The sequence below is a fragment of the Peromyscus leucopus genome, chromosome 16_21, assembly GCF_004664715.2.
Source record: "Peromyscus leucopus breed LL Stock chromosome 16_21, UCI_PerLeu_2.1, whole genome shotgun sequence".
NCBI classification, from domain to species: Eukaryota; Metazoa; Chordata; class Mammalia; order Rodentia; family Cricetidae; genus Peromyscus; species Peromyscus leucopus.
Window position 1 is genome coordinate 31,238,451 of NC_051084.1, and position 18,680 is coordinate 31,257,130.

General features: G+C 41.0%; 2 protein-coding genes and 1 pseudogene across 5 annotated transcripts in view; 2 read left to right on the top strand and 1 right to left on the bottom strand.

Annotated features, from left to right (window-relative positions):
* The window catches only part of Ctnna3 (catenin alpha 3), a 1,489,259-nt gene that overhangs the window by 890,319 nt on the left and 580,260 nt on the right, over nt 1-18,680 (bottom strand). The gene's annotated exons all lie outside the window — the stretch shown is intronic.
* Nucleotides 1-18,680, top strand: part of Lrrtm3 (leucine rich repeat transmembrane neuronal 3) — a 178,087-nt gene that overhangs the window by 14,632 nt on the left and 144,775 nt on the right. The gene's annotated exons all lie outside the window — the stretch shown is intronic.
* LOC114701117 lies at nt 3,346-4,436 on the top strand (annotated as a pseudogene).

An 18,680-nucleotide genomic window follows, 5' to 3' on the forward strand; every position in this document is an offset into this window, starting at 1 on the left:
TGGAGTTAAGTCCAGCATTTGGTTGGGTTGGACTATCGACATGAGATGGCAACTGTTTTGTCGTCTGTAAGGCACCACTTCATGACCCAAGACAATTCTGAAGATACACAGAGATGAAGTTGGCATGTGGGCTCAGCAGGTGCCAAGTGAAAAAGACCTTTACCCTCTCTCGGCAGGTGTTTGTTTGCACAGGGCAGCAAGCTGATTTGAGTGGCAGAGGGGAAGGCCTGACATTAAACATTTAAGTGGCTAATTCAGAGATTTGCCAGTGATGACTACATGCCCCTGGGGTTCATCACATCCAACCTGTGAGGCTTCTTCCAGAAACTTGAAAGCACCCTGCAAACACGCGTTCATAGATTTCTTACTCTATGATAGTTTTGCTTAGCACACAAGAGAGACTCTAATGCTGGTGTGGTTTCTGCTCACAGCATCATCTCCATTGAATCAGCATCACCAGAGAAATCATCTCTGTCATCCTCTAATCCTCAAACCCCAAACTCACTGTTTGTCCTGCTAACATAAGTCAAATGGCAGGAAGAATTTACTACCTACTTGACTATTTTTTTTAATTGTGTGTGTAAGTGTGCGTGTGTGTGTGTGTGTGTGTGTGTGTGTGTGTGTGTGTGTGTGTGTGTTCATATGCATATGCATGTGGAGGTCAGAGGACAGTTTGCAGTAATCAGTTTTCTCTCCCCCCATCATGTCAGTTTCCAGGATCAAACTCAGCCGCTGTGTCTGTCAGCAAGCTCCTTTGCCCACTGCTGAATCATCTCACCAGCCCTTTAAAAATAAATGCTTAAAAAAAAATCATAGTTGATTTCTGCTGTAAAACCTATATAGGAATTTGGAGGGACATATGACAATATTAATATTTTTTTCAAACTTCATGTGAAATGATGACTATATTGTGCAAGAGTAAACTCTCCATAGAGGTCTGCAATGGTTAGTGATAATTGTTATCTTGACGATCTAGAGTCACGTGAGAGATGGGCTCTTACATACCTGTGGGGGAGTTATACTGATTGCCTTAATTGGGTAGGAAGACTCACCCACTGTGGGTAGTGCCATTCACTGTCTGGGATCCTGGAGTGTGGAAATGAAGGATAGGCTCTAAGCAACAGCATGCATATATTCCTCTTCTATGTCTTCATTGTGGACCTATTGTGACAGGTTCCTCCAGGCTTCTACTGCCATGACTTCCATACCATAATAGGCTATACCTTGAACTGTGACCTAAAATAAACCCTCTCTCCTTTGACTTGTTTGTATCAGCATACCTGTCACCCAACAGAAAAAGAAACTGAGGCACAGTGCTAACGAATCCCATTAGACATTTGTCAAGCCTCTGCCAGCAGAGGTATGGAAATTCATTTCTCCTCAAGGCAAATAAAATGTAACATAGGTCAAAGAATATTTGAAACTTGGAGCTCAGGCCACTAGGCAAGGTCCCTGAGTTATTTGGCTATTTGAAAATTCATGTCATCGAGTACAGAGAGAAAGCATGTGTGTCCTTCAGTGGAGACACAGTAATGATTAATTCATATTCAAGACTCAGAGAAGAACAGAGATGAAAAGAGCTACAAGAGTTTCTTAACAACGCAACATCTGTGAATTGGTTTATCCTTAACACCGGTCTCAGTGAGCCGTTATGTGGATTCATTAATTAGTTAGTTAATGACTTTGAAGTGTTAAATCTTATTAGATGTTTCTTTACACTTTAACGCATGTGTGAGAGAAATTACTCCAAAATTAGAAACTGACTATACCATTCAAATATATTGGATCTTTCCATAGTATACTTCAATGGTCTTTCTTGTTTTGAGTATTTTTTCCAGAAAACTCCTAGTAAGTCAGTCTAGAACCCCTACCTTGTAGCACTAGTTTTCAGCAGTGGTGTTGACTTTCAGTTAACACTCGGCATAGCCCTGACCAACCCTAAAGAGAAAGATGCTATTTTGTAATAAAACAGCATCAAGTGATAACATAAAACATAGAACACAGTGTTTAGTGCAGCTTTGTTCATATGGGGATGGCAAATATTCTGCCGGGTCAATCTGCGAGGAATTGGAAAAGGAAAGTTTCCTTTCCATTTCAGGGATAAAGTGCCCAGACAGGAAGGGGTGACTTGGCTTACAATTCCAGCTTACAGCCCGCCATTGCAGAGAAGTCAACTTGCTAGGGACGTTACATCTATAACCAAGAGCAGAGAGTAATGAATTAATATATACATGCCAATGCTCAGCTCTTCCATTCATTCAGCCCAGGGCCTACAAGGTGAACTGGTACCATATATAAGGTGGTTCTTCCCTTCTCAACTAATACAACTAAGAAAAGCCCCTTGCAGACCTGTCCACGGGTCATCCTAATAAAAAAAATCATGCCTTTTTGAGTCTCCTTTCCCCAATTGATTCTAGATTTAGTCCAACCTAAAGTCAAAACCAACTGTTCAGGGAACCAATTGAAACCCACAGGTGACTGTGTTCCTCTTTGGCAACAGTAATCAGCTTATTTCCTCATGGTGGGAAGTTGAGAGATGGTAACAGTGCCATCATTGGTTTATCGGTGTTCTAACTTGTAGTAGCTGTGTCTGTAGCTTTCAAAAGAAGGAGGTGCACTTACTTTTCATGCACCGTTTGCTGGACAGCTGAGCACACTTGTGCTTTCTGTCTCTGGGGCAAGAAACAAGCTTCCCATGATCTTCAACCCCTGCTTTTTCCAGCCACTACCTCAGCTCCAGGGGTAGATGTGTTTCAGCATTGTATAGAAACAGAAATATAAAGTGGCACCCTTGTATGACTCCATGCCTCTTTCTGGCTCAACATTATGTTTTTATGAGATGCTGGTGAGAGTAATTGTAGATCTATGTATTTTTTTCTTATCTCTCTTTTTCCCCTCCTCCCTATCTACCCATGTGCCATAAAATTAATCACTTTCTTAGCCAGAGACATATTCTTACTTCCTGCTGTCTGCACTACTACATTTATACACCTAGATAAACATCCTATCTTATGTATTCCACAGCAAGGGTAACTCAGAAATTATCTGAGACAAACTTCCTCTGCTCTTATTTATCTTTTTGTACTAGTAATAGGATATGGTTGAAAATATATATTTCTCCCCAAAATCTGGCTATGTACAGAGTCTACTTTAAGGGAAACACTGAGATTTTTTTTTTAATTCACAGTCTTCTTTTTCCATCCTTAAATCCTCCACCTGGATTACCCTGCCCAGCACAACTCTTTGTCTCAGGCTTTAAACTTTTTGAAAAAGCAGCCCTAATCTAAAGGCTGGATATATATTTTTAAAAAAAAAAATCAGGTAATGTACTTCACACAAAGTGTTAATGCCTAAATTGTTAGTTCTCCAAGGCACGGCCCCAGGACAGCATGTAACACAGAGGACCAATTACTCTCTGATTACTCTCTAATGAGGTCCCTTGTAGAGCTGTCTTTATTGATGTGCTATGAGGTCCCTCTACACCAAAGGACTCTAAGAAACAGATCCCTGGCACTCAAGGCTTTCTTTCACAATGAGAAGCTTGTTGAACTTATTTTATGATATCACAAAATACTCCTTTTAGAAAGACCAATAGACTAAAAGAGAATAGTTCTACTTCTAAATAACTTTACCATTGCTTTTCATGCAAGTGATCTTGTCCTTCTGTCTACTCTTGCCCCACCCCTTGCCTCTCTATTTAAAACGTTAAATATAATCAGATATAAACAACTCTAGTAAGTGTTCAGGACTTTATAATTTGTGGTTTGGGTCTCTTTTCCTTACTCTTGGTTTCATCTCTTTTTTCTTTTCTTCTCTGTTGAACTAACTTTACCTTAAGAAGGAAAAATAGTCCCAGTGGCCCAAAATCTTTGTTTGTAGCATTAGCGGTGTTGAGCCGTAGCGAGCGAATTAAAAATGGGTGATGTTGAGAAAGGCAAGAAGATTTTTTTTTTTGTTCAGGGGTGTGCCCAGTGCCACACTGTAGAAAAGGGAGGCAAGCATAAGACGGGACCAAATCTCCATGGTCTGTTTGGGCAGAAGACAGGGCAGGGCATTAGATTCTCTTACACAGATGCCAACAAGAGCAAAGACATCACTGGGGAAGAGGACACCGTGAGGGAGTATTTGGAGAACCCCAGGGAAAACATCCCCAGAACAAAAAAAAAATTATCTTCACCAAAGTTAGGGAGGAAGGAAGGACAGACCCAACAGCTTATCTTTAAAAGGCTACTAATGGATAATACCACTGCCAATTTGTCAAATGTGTCATGACTTTTCATGTGTAGCATAATTCAATTCACACACCAGAATTCAGATCACAAATGGTGAACAATGTTTCTTTTGGACAGTCCTGATTTAAGTAAAATTGACTTATGGTAAAGTGGATATGATCTTTTTGGAAAACAAAACCAAACACAAAAAAGGTTCTGATGAATTTAGGCGGGATATGGATTTTTTTGTTTGTTTGTTTTGTTTTTTTAGAGACAGGATTTCTCTGTGTAGCTTTGTACCTTTCCTGGAACTCACTTGGTAGCCCAGGCTGGCCTCGAACTCAGAGATCCACCAGGCTCTGCCTCCCAAGTGCTGGGATTAAAGGCGTGCGCCACCACCGTCCAGCAATATCCTATCTCTTAAAGGAATGTGTCTGTCACTGTCATTAGGTGGAGCTGCCAAACAGACTACTTGTCCTAGGTCTGGGTTCTTCCCGCAGTTGCTGAACTGCAGGCCATGGCTTGTGGAACTGATGGCTTAGGCATTAACACTTTGTATGGAGCATATTACCTAAGTAAGAAAATGATATATGAGGTACGCGGTGGGACAGTGCCTCGGAGGAAGTTAAGTTTTATTAAGACAAAACTATGTTTAATATATTGACAAAATTTTTTTTTTTAATTAAGTAAAGTGGACAGGAAGAAAGAATGTCTAGCAAGTGGGTAGATCAAGAACAGAATGACAGACAGCCTAGATGTGAGACACCATAGAGGTGCATTTTCAAGAAAAAAGGATAGGCACTGTATTTGTCTTGTGACACGTTGTGAGTATAGACCTATTCCTGTTTCCAAGGCTCTAAATTAGAAGTTCTACTTGGGAAGAGTTGGTTAATGCATTATTTATCTAGGAGTAGTTTTTTTTTTTTTTTTTTTTTTTTTTTTGTGTGTGTGTGTGTGTGTGGAGATTAAACATAGTATACAACATGGCTCCTTTTCTTTAATATTTCTATCTATAGGAGGAAGGCCATAGAGCAAAGAAGGTGTCCACCCTTGCCTGGTAGTATGTATAAAGCAGCTACCTAAGAGTATGATGCTAGAAATACTAGTGTTAGTTATCAATTACTGTCCTCATTCTGACAGTCAGTCCTACTATTATATTTAAGCAAACTAATTCTCAGAAACCCAGTGATGATTCACAAATCTTCCCGCAAAGTGGTCTAGTCTAATAACACACCATAGTGAAATATCCAGGTCCATGAACCACCCAGGAGTACTTATTGAGAATGAAGCTTTGCATTACTTTTTAGATCAAAGCAGAAATCACAATTCAGATACATTAAAGACATGGCTCTTTTGTTTTCTTAATAAAACTGTTTGGCTGACACTGAGAAAAGTGTATGGTGTTGGTCCTGTAAAAATATGATTAAATTTATTATTGATGAATAAAGTTAAAATTTATCTTCTTTGTGATTATAAGTGTGATATTATATAGTCAGGCTCATATGTTTTTATTTATTAAATGCATCTCATGAGGCTGAAGAATAATAAAATAGTTAAAAGTGCCTGATGCTTTTTCAGAGGACCCAGGTTCAGTTCCCAGCACCCACATTGTTTGACTTACAACCAACAATAAGTTCAGGTCCATGTATATGTATCATCAAATCTAAAATACACATATTGAGAAACTGTCACTTGGAGAATTCCATGGCAACCATCCCCTCCCCCAAAAGTGGAAACAAATATAAAAATTAGGATCTATAATATTGAAAATGTGACTTCAGACTGGACTATAATGATAAACCTACTAAACAACACTGTGTATATTTCAAATGCTTCTACTACGTAAAACTTGAAGTCATGTTGCTTATGCTTGGTGAAACACCAGCAGACTCCCAGATGCCAGCAAGCTCCAATTTTGTGAGACCTGTATGTCCAATAGACACACAGAACCATATTTGCCTCAACTATATTGTGATCCTAACAATGTATGACAAGAGGACTGCATACTATTTAAAATACAACATGGAAAAGCATTTTATAAGAGTTCGGACTGGTTCAGAATCATGGGAGCAAAGCCAGGCAGCAAGGTGGGTTCCATCCAGTTATTCAGTTCCTCCTGAATGATGCTTTTCTACCACTGTGATCCAACAAAACCACAATTAACCAGTCTTTGTATTCTGAGAGTCTACCTCCAACTTACACATTTTTTTCCTTCTACTTAGAAAATTCCCTTTTGTCCAGTGCATTTCATGCTTATCTGATCAAATTCTGTCCTTTTATGAGCAATTTTTCTGGCTGGTAGAGTTGGAAGTATTTCTTCTTTCTACCTTAATTGCCTATTGTACATTATTACCATTTTATTTCTATATCCAACACCATTTTCTAAAACTCCTGCTGTATTTTCTCCTATGCACATATTATCTACGTTACAGGGAAATTTTACAGAAAAGAAATACCTTACACATGTTTTTCTGTATCTCAGACATGGTTAAAGCAGAGTTTGAGACAAAGCATACTGTATTGAAGGGCTGTTTCCTACATTAATGTGTGACTTTATGAAGGGGTTGCTTATAGACATCCCACTGGAAGTCTTCCTCAACAAGAAGTATTAACTCGCATCCTTGTCAAAATGTTCATAAGAAGCTTGGAATCTGAATTCTTTATTTCATGTATATCACATGTTTTAACAAATGTTCACTACTCACTGCTTGACATAATTGTGCTGTGCATCAAGAGAAGTTTTGGAATGTGAAACATTATCCTGTGTGTTATAAAGTCATTATTGATTAAAGAGCCCTTTTATATCACATGTGAAACACTCATTCAGAGGCAATCATTTAATCTATACAAAAAGCCAAAGCTTGAGTTCATATAGAGACCACAGCACCGAGAGCTCTGAGTAATTGCCATGAAGGGTTTTGTGAAGGCTTTGCACAGTCGGTGGGTTGGTTCTTCACCTGCTTTATAGCAAAGGAGTTGAGGTACAGCCACATAGGGCCTGATTTGGGTTCCTAATTATCAGAATTAAGAGATGCCATGCCTCTTCAAATTCATATCATTCTGCCGTGTTGTGTGGTACTTAATTGAACCCATTCCCAGCTTTCCCTTAAAGGTTTCTTCAAATCAAAACCACCTTTTCTGAGTGGCATACTTCGCTTGAGGTACTATGAGAAAAGCTTCTCTTGACATATTCTTTACCATATCTTTTGGTGAATGTAGTTTACTCACTTTCCACAAGGGTAATCTGAGGCACAGAAACTTCCAGTTATAGACTCAAGATCGGGGAGCTCTAAATGTAGAGGGGGGGGGCTAAGAATACAAGTGTTTCCAGAACCATTGCACTGCCTCCCCGCACCTCCCGCTAATCATTAAATACAGCTTCTCCACCAAAATAAATAGTGTTATTTGCAGTGCTTTCCAATCACAATATTCCCCTTTGCATAGAGAACCATTCACGCCATAGCAGTGAGGGATCTATCCACAGGACAGAGAAAGGAAAGGGGGTCGCTTGTGAATGGAGAGGCTCATCTTAGCTCTCCTGACAACGCTGTTTATGTTGCTCGGAGTCCATCTTCAGGTTCAGTCCTCAAATCACAGTGAACCTTGATCTTTAATGGACAGGGGACACTGGAAGGAACCAACCGGACCCTCGAAGAACCCACTTCCCTGCCTCTCCATCCAGGCCCACAATATTCTGTGGCTCAGAGCAACAGAGGAGGCAAGTCGGTCCTCCCCAGCACACTGAGTCCTAGCCCCTCCCCCTGGTAGTTCTAATCACACAACAGGTACAGAAATAACTTCAGCCATCATCAACGGAGGGATGCACAGCAGCTGTCACAAAGCTACACAGAGGCAGAAGCTTCACAATGAAAGGAATATTTATGTAACTGGAACTATGTAGGAGACACAGCCTCCCACACCTCAGAGTTCTCAGGCTTTGAAAAGGACAGATGTCACTTTTTTTTTTTTTTTTTTTTTTTTTTTTTTTTGCCTAAACTAGAGAGACACTACCTTCCAGCAGCTCATCAGGAGATACAAGAGAGCCTTATCTATTATCTATAGCAACCAGGAGGTAAATAGTTGCTGAGATCCAAGTGTAGGTGGGTGCTTAGAACACAGACTTTTGTTTCCCATTTGATGACAAGGTCTAGAGAAGTTGTGTGGTACACAGGGTAACTGTGTACCCTCCTGGCGGCCAGAGCCATGACATCTTCACTTCTCTGCTCTCTCTGTGGTGGCTTAATTGCTTTCTTGTGTTGCAGCTTATCTTTCTGCCATGTTGCTTGGTTCTTGAGGGTTACATAGTGTAAAGCCAGGTTTGATCTGGCACCAATATAAGAGGATTTCTTCTCCATGTAGAGAGTTCCTTCCACTGAGCGCACATCTCCCAGCCCCCACCCCCACCCCATCCCCCACAAAAAAAATTAGTTGTTCTTGTACCTAGACCAGGGAGAAGAGCCATGAACAGTGAGAACTTTCAGATGAGGACACAACTAGACACAGTTGTTTCTCTGGGTTGTGGCTTGGCTCAGCCCTCTTTATGAAATCTCTGAGCCTCTTGATAATATGTGAATTATCAAATCCTCTGTCTCACAATTATGGTTTTGAGAGTTCATGACAGATTATGTGCTCATCAGGCCCAATACCCATTCATCCAATGTGCATTTTAAGCCAGAATAGAAGAGACTCTCTCGGGGTTAATTATCTGATACATCACACAGTCATCTGGAAATGATGGAAAAGTGCATCTTATTCCATGATTGGAATGGCCTCAATAGGGCTGGAAAGAGAGCTCAGAAGATTAAGTTTGGAGAGACGCAGTTGCTAAGAGTGTCCTGCTACACAACATGAGGATCTGAGCTTGGATCCCAGGTCCAATACTAGAAAGTTGAGAGTCGTCCCACAGGTGCCTGTAATTCAGGGCAGTGGGGAGCAGGGACAAGAAGACTGATAATGCTTGCAGGCCACCAGTGAGAGACCCTGTCTTAGGGGAAGTAGGCAGATAGTGATACAGCTGGACACTAAATTCCTTTGGTCTCTGCATACAAAGACATGTATACCTATACACACATGTGCTAGTATACCACACATGCCATACACACATACATACATACACACACACACCTTATTCATCGACATACATAAACAAAAGAAATTATAAGAATGGAATAGCCTTGGTCAATTTTAACTACCTAGCAATCAATTAATATACATGATTGAGTGACTCGTGGGGAAAGCTTCTACGTTTCGAGTGGCCAAGAGATGTAAATGTAAGCTAAACATAAAAAATGAAGAAGTTAAATGGTCCTCCTATGAAACCACATAAAAATGCTAAGTATTGAGTAATATCTTAATATTCATAATATAATACGTGATCTATGACATGCCAAAGCTTCTATTATTGTGAAGTCATATGGGATGGACTCTGCAGGGTAAACCAAGGAAATGCATGGGGGATTCTGAAGTAGATGTGCTAAAGACAGGATGGACAGGAAGAGGGTGCCATTTAAGGAAAAGAAAGCATAAGGGAAATTCACCACCACATCATAGCTTTAAAGAATGGCTGACTAATAGAAGTTCAGTTATCTCCCCATCCCTGCTGTGTGTGTGTGTGTGTTGTGTGTGTGTGTTGTGTGTGTGTGTTGTGTGTTTGTTGTGTGTGTGTTGTGTGTGTGTGTTGTGTGTGTGTTGCTGGAGGGCTTCTCTCCAGGTTCCCCAAGCCCCGCAGTCCCACAATCCACTTATAAAATAATCACTCAGACGCTTATATCACTTATAAACTGTATGGCCGTGGCAGGCTTCTTGCTAACTGTTCTTTTATCTTAAATTAACCCATTTTTATAAATCTATAGCTTGCCACGTGGCTGGTGGCTTACCGGCGTCTCTACATGCTCTTCTCCTGGTCGTGGCTGCAGTGTCTCTCCCCCAGCCTTCCGCTTCCCAGAATTCTCCTCTCTCCTTGTCCCACCTACCTCCTGCCTGGTCATTGGCCATCAGTGTTTTATTTACATAGAGTGATATCCACAGCAGTGTGTGTGTGTGTGTGTGTGTGTGTGTGTGTTGTGTGTGTGTGAGAGAGGAGAGAATACATTACTTCTATGGTAACTGGCCTTAGTAAAAGGTAAATGAAATAATTGTAAGCTGATATTTCCAAAACTCCAGTGAATATGGCATTTTCTCTGCAAATCCATTTTTAAAACACAATCTATCATTGTTATGATGGTGCCAATGCCTCTTCTGCTTGGTCACTGCATATCACCAACTAGCTAAATATTCTGAAATTGGCTCACTTATGATAAGATGCCTGATACACAATCGGATCTTATCCATGTTAGCTAGCTTCAAGTGAATAACCAACGGAAGAGAGTGGCAGTTCGAATGTAGGTATACTGTGAAATGCTTCCACAGAGTTCTCAAAAGCTTGGAGCTATTGATACCATTCTCACTGAACTTCAGCACCATCCTCTGAAGAAGACAGAATTCGTTCAGAAACTGCCCCAAATGCGTAGAGAAAAACAATAGGCCCAGCCTAAGGGAAGTCCCCGTTCACATTTGATCTGTTATGTGATCTGTTATGTGCTTTTTCTGTGAATGCTGGGGTTTGAACTCAGGTCCTGGTGCTTGCACAGCACGCACTCTTACCTACTGAGCCACCTCCCCAGACTCCGACCTGTATTATTTTAAAGGCAATCTGGATTCATTTTTATTCCATTCCTCCAATAAGCTGACAACTCCTCTCTCAAGATCTGTCTGACTTTTCCATGAACAACCCGGATTCATCCATGACGTCATTTTTGCTATCACAAGGAAGTGATTGTTATGAAGAGGGAAATCACTAATTGTCTTTCAATGTACTCTTGCCCACAATCCAAGTTATTAAAAACAAAAACTATCCCCTAATGGCTCGCCGCCAGTCATCTGAAATGAGAGTTGAAAATGCATGAATCAAGGAGATTTATTTTCAGATCGCCCATATTTTGATCAGATGTTGCTGACTACATTCTTTCCCAACAAAGCTTAAGTCATCCCATCTTCTTCCAAAATGACGCTCACTGCTCACTAAGGATAGCTATGACACAGATTTGTTTATTCAAAGATACATTCTCTTATAAAAACCATAAATGAAATTAAAATATGGGTTGGGGAATTTCATCTATTTCCCACAACATAATTTCATCATCAAAACTTACAATTCTAAACTAATGTCCTTTAGATTATACTTCTGACATGTAGAGATTATCTTGAGATATTAGGCTATGAATTATATGTTCAAAGATTACGACAAAGTATTCACAGCCTCTCTTTAATGTCATTGCTTAAAGCACAGTGACAGGGTCCAGAGACAGTTTTCAATGGGAAGGATCGCTGTGACCTTGTACAAGTACTTTGAGCCTGCCTTCCCTCAACCACAGAGACACAGTAATAATAAAGCTGAGCTCAGAGGTTGTTCAGAATGTCACAGGAATTTCGGATATAAAAGTGTTTAAAACAAGGGCGGTGCACAGTCATTGTTCTCAAAGTCCTTCCTGGAGATGGAAAGATAGAAGAGAAATATTATATAATGATATACACATCCCATACTCACTAATGCAAAACTCTGGCTGCAAATGAAGTTGGACTTTGCTGTTTAATCACTTCAACCTCATGTAAACATGAAGGTTTTATTGAAAATAGATTGCCCAAAGTTAAACTTAAAAATATATTGCTCTTGATGCATTTCTGTACCTGCTTTTATCAATTTTGTTTTAATTGCGTGCTCATGGGTGAGCAGGTAACTGTAAATTATGCTGTTAACACTGTATTTGACATTTGCCCCAAATTTGCCTTACGTCTCTTTAAGTCAGAGCATTGCTCACAGATGCTACGACGGCAGTGCGGACTCCTATGCGCAAACCACATGCTCACAATGATGTAATACACATTTATGGGTAAATATATAAAAAAACGTAAAATTGGTTTTCGTTTCAATTATGTCACATTGCTATTAGAGGAAATTGCAGTAGGATGACAGATTTGTGGATAAAATTTATTTTTAGATAGCTTTGGATGAAATTCCAGGTGCTTCTACGTATCGAAGCTTTCGACTTTTGTTCTGCTGGCTTACTTAAGGCCTCTGAATCTGTTTCCTCAGAGGCCCTCTTTCCTGTTAAAAGGGAGCAGAAGTCTGCCACAAAGGCTCTACTGTATCCTCCATAGCAATGTACTGTGTGCTAGCAGGCCCAAAAATGTTAATTTCTTAAGAAACTGTTTTAGCCCAGATAAAACTTTCCCTGCCACTTCTCTCTCTCTCTCTCTCTCTCTCTCTCTCTCTCTCTCTCTCTCTCTCTCTCTCTCTCTCTACCTCTATGTGTGTATATGTGTGTGTGTGAGTGCATATGTGTGCATCCTGAGAATTGAATTCAAGAGCTCGCACGTGTCTCTTAAAATTTTGTTTTGAATTATTCAATGTCTTCCAAAAGATGACTATTAAAGACTTTTGGTTAGTAATTAAGGCTAACACTCAGGCGTATGGGTTCTGGCCTAAGCACTACCATCCACATGCAGTGTAATTTTGTATGGTTACCTTATGTGAAAGGTAAGCAATAAGCTCTGATTTGAATATAGAAAGAATCAAGATGATGGATGTGTACGAGCTTTGAAGAAAATAGGAGCATGTGAAGTACATAATGTTATCATGGTCTTTCCAAATTTCCATCTCATGCATGCTAAGCCAAAATTAAATATGATTTCTTCTCACCCCTGAAACAAACACTTCTTCTAAATGTCTTTATTTAGTCTCCTTAACCTCACTCTGAGTGTTCTATCCCTCAAAACTATCCACTTTTATCCTGAATTATATATGAGAGATGGCAGGTAAACAGATGTTGCCCATATAGATCATCAGCAGAGAATAGAAATCAGTTATGATTATTTTGGTATGGTTGTTTCATATTCTTCCACAACATCTTGATCACTGATTATTCTGTATGTGTCAAGTCCAGACAGCACCGTAGACATGTAATATCTTAATTTCACAGTCACATTTAATGTAAGTGATAAAATGCGCTCCAGATGAAAATCAGTCGCAGTGAAGTCACCCCGTATTAAGGTATGCACCTAGGAAGCTGGGAAAGCCAGGAGTTTGGTACATGTCTCTTTGGCTTCAAAGCCATCCTGAGATCCTTCGCAATCTCTTTCAGTGTTTGACAGATAACAAATACTCAAGAAATGCCGGTGTTAGTGGGAGAATGGATGGGTGGATGGATGGATGCAAGCTTGGATACATGGATGTATAGATGAATGGATGAATAGATTAATAAATGCATGGGATGGATGCATGGATGGCTTAAATGTATTTATATATGTATGCATGTATGTACGTGTGTATGTATGTATGAATGTATGTATGTATGTATGTATAATTGGGTTGGTGGATGAATGGATGGTAACTGAAAACCTCTGATAAACAGCCTACAAGAGCAAAATGGAGGTCACCTAGGCTCTGTGATAAGCTCTAGATCAACCTTCATTCTTGCTTCTCTTCTACAGTTTGAAGACCCTAGATGACAAAATTCTCAACTGGTAGTATGAATATCACCTTCTTTTTATCATTTCTACCTCTAGAGGCAAGAGATTTGCCTTCCCAGAACCAACTCCATCTTGCCTCCACCACTAAGACTTGATCAGAAAGCTTCTCTGTAAGTTTAGCAGTTTTAGACAAGAGCCCTTACCATGCAGGCATCCTGAAGCCTAATTCTAAGATCATCTGAAAGAATTCTGCAGAAACTGCCCCAGGGACGAAGATCCAGAACCACGGCATTTAGTTGATCTTTTTGTGCATTATACAAATGCAGCTGACAGAGAAAGAAGAGCCTTTCTTTTGCCAGCTTTTGTCATTCTGCATGTCAAAGTCTGCAGACCTCCCTATTTGTCTTATTTCTAAATGACAATAGGCAGGCTAGGGGCTACCTCATTCAATCTGGGACACACTTTTATAAACCAATCCCAGAAAATAATTCTGAAGCTGCTGAAGCCTGAAGACCACTGATCTAGAGTTTCAGAGGCCCTTATGGTGATATTTTATTTGTGCTGAAATGTGATTTTATTTGTATGTTAATAAATAAAGTTGCCTGGGGATCAGAGCTAAAAGCGAGCCATTTAGCAGAAGTCCAGTGGTGGTGGCACATGCCTTTGATCCAATCACATGGCAGGCAGAGTCTCTGCGTGGTCAAGGACAGCCAAGTGTGGTGACCCAAACCTTTAATCCCAGTACCAACCATAGAGACCTGGATGTCTGTATAGACAGGTAGTGATAAGGAAGTCATGTGGTTAGGTTTAGAGTCAATGAGAAGGAAGAACAGAAAGGCAATAAAAAGATGGTCACAGTCATGGAGGAAAAAGGTTTCTCTCTGTGGGGAAGGGATGGCAGTGAGTGATAAGCTAAAGGCTCTTCGCTAGTGCTCTGATCTCTTGGGCTTTTAACTCCGTATTTGGCTCTGTGTTTCTTATTTAATAAGACCATTTAGAATTTCATCTATAGGCCCTGGATGTTCTTCCCAGTGAAAGATATTTTTCTGTTAGCCAGGATAAGATAAATTGGGTTTTAAAGACTGGGGAAGCACTGTGTGTCTTCTCTTCTGCAGCATGAGCATTACAAAAGCAACTGCTACCCACATTTGAATATCCTGCAGAATTGGGACTCAGAGTCTTTGTCACTTGTTGTCATCCAGGAAATAACTGTAGGGTTTCTATTCTTTATCAAGGAGAGGGCAAATTTGGTGACAGCTAGAAAGAGTTGTCGGCTTCCCTCCAAGTGAAGTGTACTTTACAGAAGGTCAGCAACAGCCAGTCCACAGGCGGAATGCTGCCATCTTAGAGTCGTGCTCCCCTTGTTATTTTCACCCATTGTTCTCTTCCATGCAGAGCGAAATCTCGGGATGCCGGCTGTGTGTGAAATGAATGCATCTTTATTTTTGCCAAAGTGGTTATTAAACTGTCTTTACCTAAATTCAGCTGTGGCACATCACTCTCCAGAAAGAACCTGAAAAACAAGCCCAATGGCAGGCTCTGTGGTGCCCACTGTCCTGTTTCTTCCTCTCCCTTGAGAGAACAGCTGGAGGCCGTACTTTCCTAAATGGTGAAGCCCTGTTAAAAGACTTGAAAGGAAATGGTGAGAAGTAGCCAGGAGTCCCTAATGGCTATGCTTCAGGGAAAGAAATGAAGTAGGGAAAATGGGGGGGGGGGCTGTAACAGAGACAATTATTAGAAAATATAATGTGGAAAGAAGATATAATGCAGCATATGAAGATAAAATGCATGATACATTTCAATCATACAACACTGGTCACACTATCTCTTGGTAAAGCAGGTAAGACCAAGCAGAAATATCCCTTCAGTAGTCCATGAAGATGCTTTCCCACTTCCCTTATGGTCGGTAGAAAGCCAATTTTATCAAGCCACCAGTATCTCCCTTCTCTCCCTAAAACAGGGATGGACCCAATAGACTATTTTAAGAAAGTGTAACCTTTTGCTATAGGATGAAAATATGAGAGACATAAAAACCTGGTGGGGGAGGGTGTGCTTCCATATGATGGATGGGTAACGAACTGATCCTGAAGGAATATGTGTACAGGTTGTTGTTGGGTTTTTGTTGTTGTTGTTGTTTTGTTTTATTTTGTTTTTTTGCCTTGGGCAGAATGGAAAGGATATTAAATGTGGTAAGGAGTCTCAGGTATCCATCAGAGCACAAATGAAAACGAGAACTGTCCTAGTCTAGATTCAGCAGGAAACAGAGGGCAGAGTCGATCCCAGTGGTGACTCAAAACAGGTACAACAGCAAGGTTCCTCCTAAGTGGGGCAAAAACTAAGATGAGGCAAGTATGATTGGAGACCATTTGGGGGACAGACAGCAATGGCAGGATGCCATTACCCCAGCAACAAGAGAGAGAAGGAGCAAAACATCCAGAACTACCACAACAGAGCAGCCGCTGCTGGCCAATGCATGGGGAGAGCCAGGGTAAGAGCCTTTCTCTCTCTCTCTCTCTCTCTCTCTCTCTCTCTCTCTCTCTCTCTCTCTCTCTCTCCCTTCCTCTCTCTCTCTCTCTCTCCCTTCCTCCCTCTCTCCCTCTCTCCCTCTCTCTCTCTCTCTCTCTCACCCTCCCTCCCTCCCTCCCTCTCTCCCTCTCTCTCTCTCTTTCTCTCTCTCTCTCTCCTTCTGCTGTCTAAAGCTGTGAGCCTAGTCTCCTACCAAACCCAACAAGAGGCAGCAACTGCACAGATCTCCAAGGCACAGCCCAAAGTTGAGCCACCCTGGAACAGGGTGTGTGGCAGACAGAGGGACTGTAGGTTAGAGGGACTAGAACCGGAGCTTGCTCACATGGCTATGTAATTGTGAACATTTATTTTTGCTGGTACAACCTTCTGGAAGGCTCAGTCTGAGCTAGATGATCTCTGGTGGTTTGTCCACCTCAGTATCATTTATGCAAACTGGCTTAAACAGAAAGGAAGCAAATAATCGTTCTAATTGAACCTGCTGATTTACTTGCAATGAGCACATTCAGCAACTTTGATATTTTTGTTTGTTTGTTTCTGTCTTTTATTTTAAAAAAAAGATAGTTTTTTTTGTTTTTTGTTTTTTTTGGTTTTTTTTTTGTTTGTTTGTTTGTTTGTTTTTTTGTCTTCACCTGCTCTCTTGCAAGAAAAGCTGCCTGTGACCAAGGTCATTTAGAAAAGCTCCTGAAAGGTATTAATAGTAAGCAGACTTAAGCCTAGGCTCTAAAAGGCTTAGCTTTGAGCACTACAGTTTTACCCTGATAGAAAAAATAAAAGGGCCAGGGAAAAAAATGGCATATCACACAGATTATTGATGATGTCATTGTCACAAATATGCAGCTGGGTACTGAATTTGTATGTTTCCTGAGCCAGAGAACACAATAAGCAAGCAAGCAAATCCCGCCATTTTATTAAATACTTTGAGAAAACAAAAGACAAAGCAAGATTTGCTCAGCTAGAACCAGAACGTAATCCCTAGAGCCAATAACACATGTTCAAGTCCCGGCACCAGCACCAGAGCTGACATTAACAAACAAACCAACAAAATGCTCTCTTCCCTGCTGCCAACCTGTGGTTTTCCAAATCACATTTGGGGGGAGGGGTCCTCCAAACAAGGGTGCTCAAACAGGGGGCAAGGAATTAAGCAGAACTGAGGTTTAAAATGTATTTGTCAGATGCATGAAGGGAAACAACAGAAGCTTTTGAAAGGTCCCTGCCCAGGACAAGCATCACTGAATTTGCCTGAAGAGTTAAGGTTCTGTGTGGGAGCAAGTAAAAAGTGAAAGGTGAAGTACCTTCTCCCCCAAGCCTTTCAACAGGCCCTTAATTACTTAATTACTCATGGCACCACTTGCTCAAATCCTGTGGAGCACAAGTATCCACAAACAGGAGGTTGAGAAAAGAAATATAATTACCTATACCGGACCACGGTCCCTGAGGCCGTTGATCTTACAGACTCAGGGCAAAGGCTTCCTGCCGAAGTTGGCTTGCTGACCTGAGGCTGTGGGTCCATCCCTCTGATAATCTCTTATTTTCTTCAAAACATCATTTTCTGTATAGAGTTCAACATGCCCGAAATTCAGGCACAATGCTTTCAGTTCTCGGAGGGCTGGGGGCTCGTCCAAAGTTTCCCATCACTTGGCTTGAGACTCAGGAAACTCTCAGAGCGGGAAGCCAGGATAGGGTTTCTCTCTTCACTCCCACTCCATCTTCACGCTCGGCCGAAATGAGATGCTCCCTAAGTGGGTTTGTTTCTTCAGCGGGAGTCAACATTACCACTCCTCCCACTTTGGTGGCACTTGGGTCAAGAGAACAAAATGTACAGAAAGGTTGGGGATCCAGTTCCCAGGGGCTCTGCCTTCGGGATAGTTCCACAAATTTAACCAAGAGACTTAACCTCTCTAGACCATTTAGAAAGCTAGGTAGTTAAAATGGGTAAATGAAGTGGTTAATGTGTTTGAGGATTTCCTACAGCTTCTTCCAGGCTTACCATTCTGGAACCATACTAGTCCCAAGGCTCAAGTTCCAATCTCAGTACAATTACACTAACTTTTCCCGCCTTCAGTCTCCAATTTCTCACGCTCTCCCTTAGTGAAACTTGGTCTCCTGTTTTTGCATTTCTGTCTATCCAGCTCGAAAATGAAGACAGATCAACTCTTTTCTGATGCTCACACATTGTTCTGTACCATTTCTTAGGCCCATTGTCATCCACCAAGAACTGGTACATTCCCCAGACTTGAATAAATTTGCCACATCTACACTTCTGCCTCAGTTTCTCAAACCACCTGTCCAGGCTCTTGGCCCCTCTGTATGAAGCATCACGTTCTCCCATTCATTAGTCTCTTTAGCCTCAAGCCAGGAATGGCGGCTTCCTGGGGTCACTCCATAGAGGTTTGGAAACCCTGTTTCATCTCTAGCCACCACTGTTCTCTCTTCTCC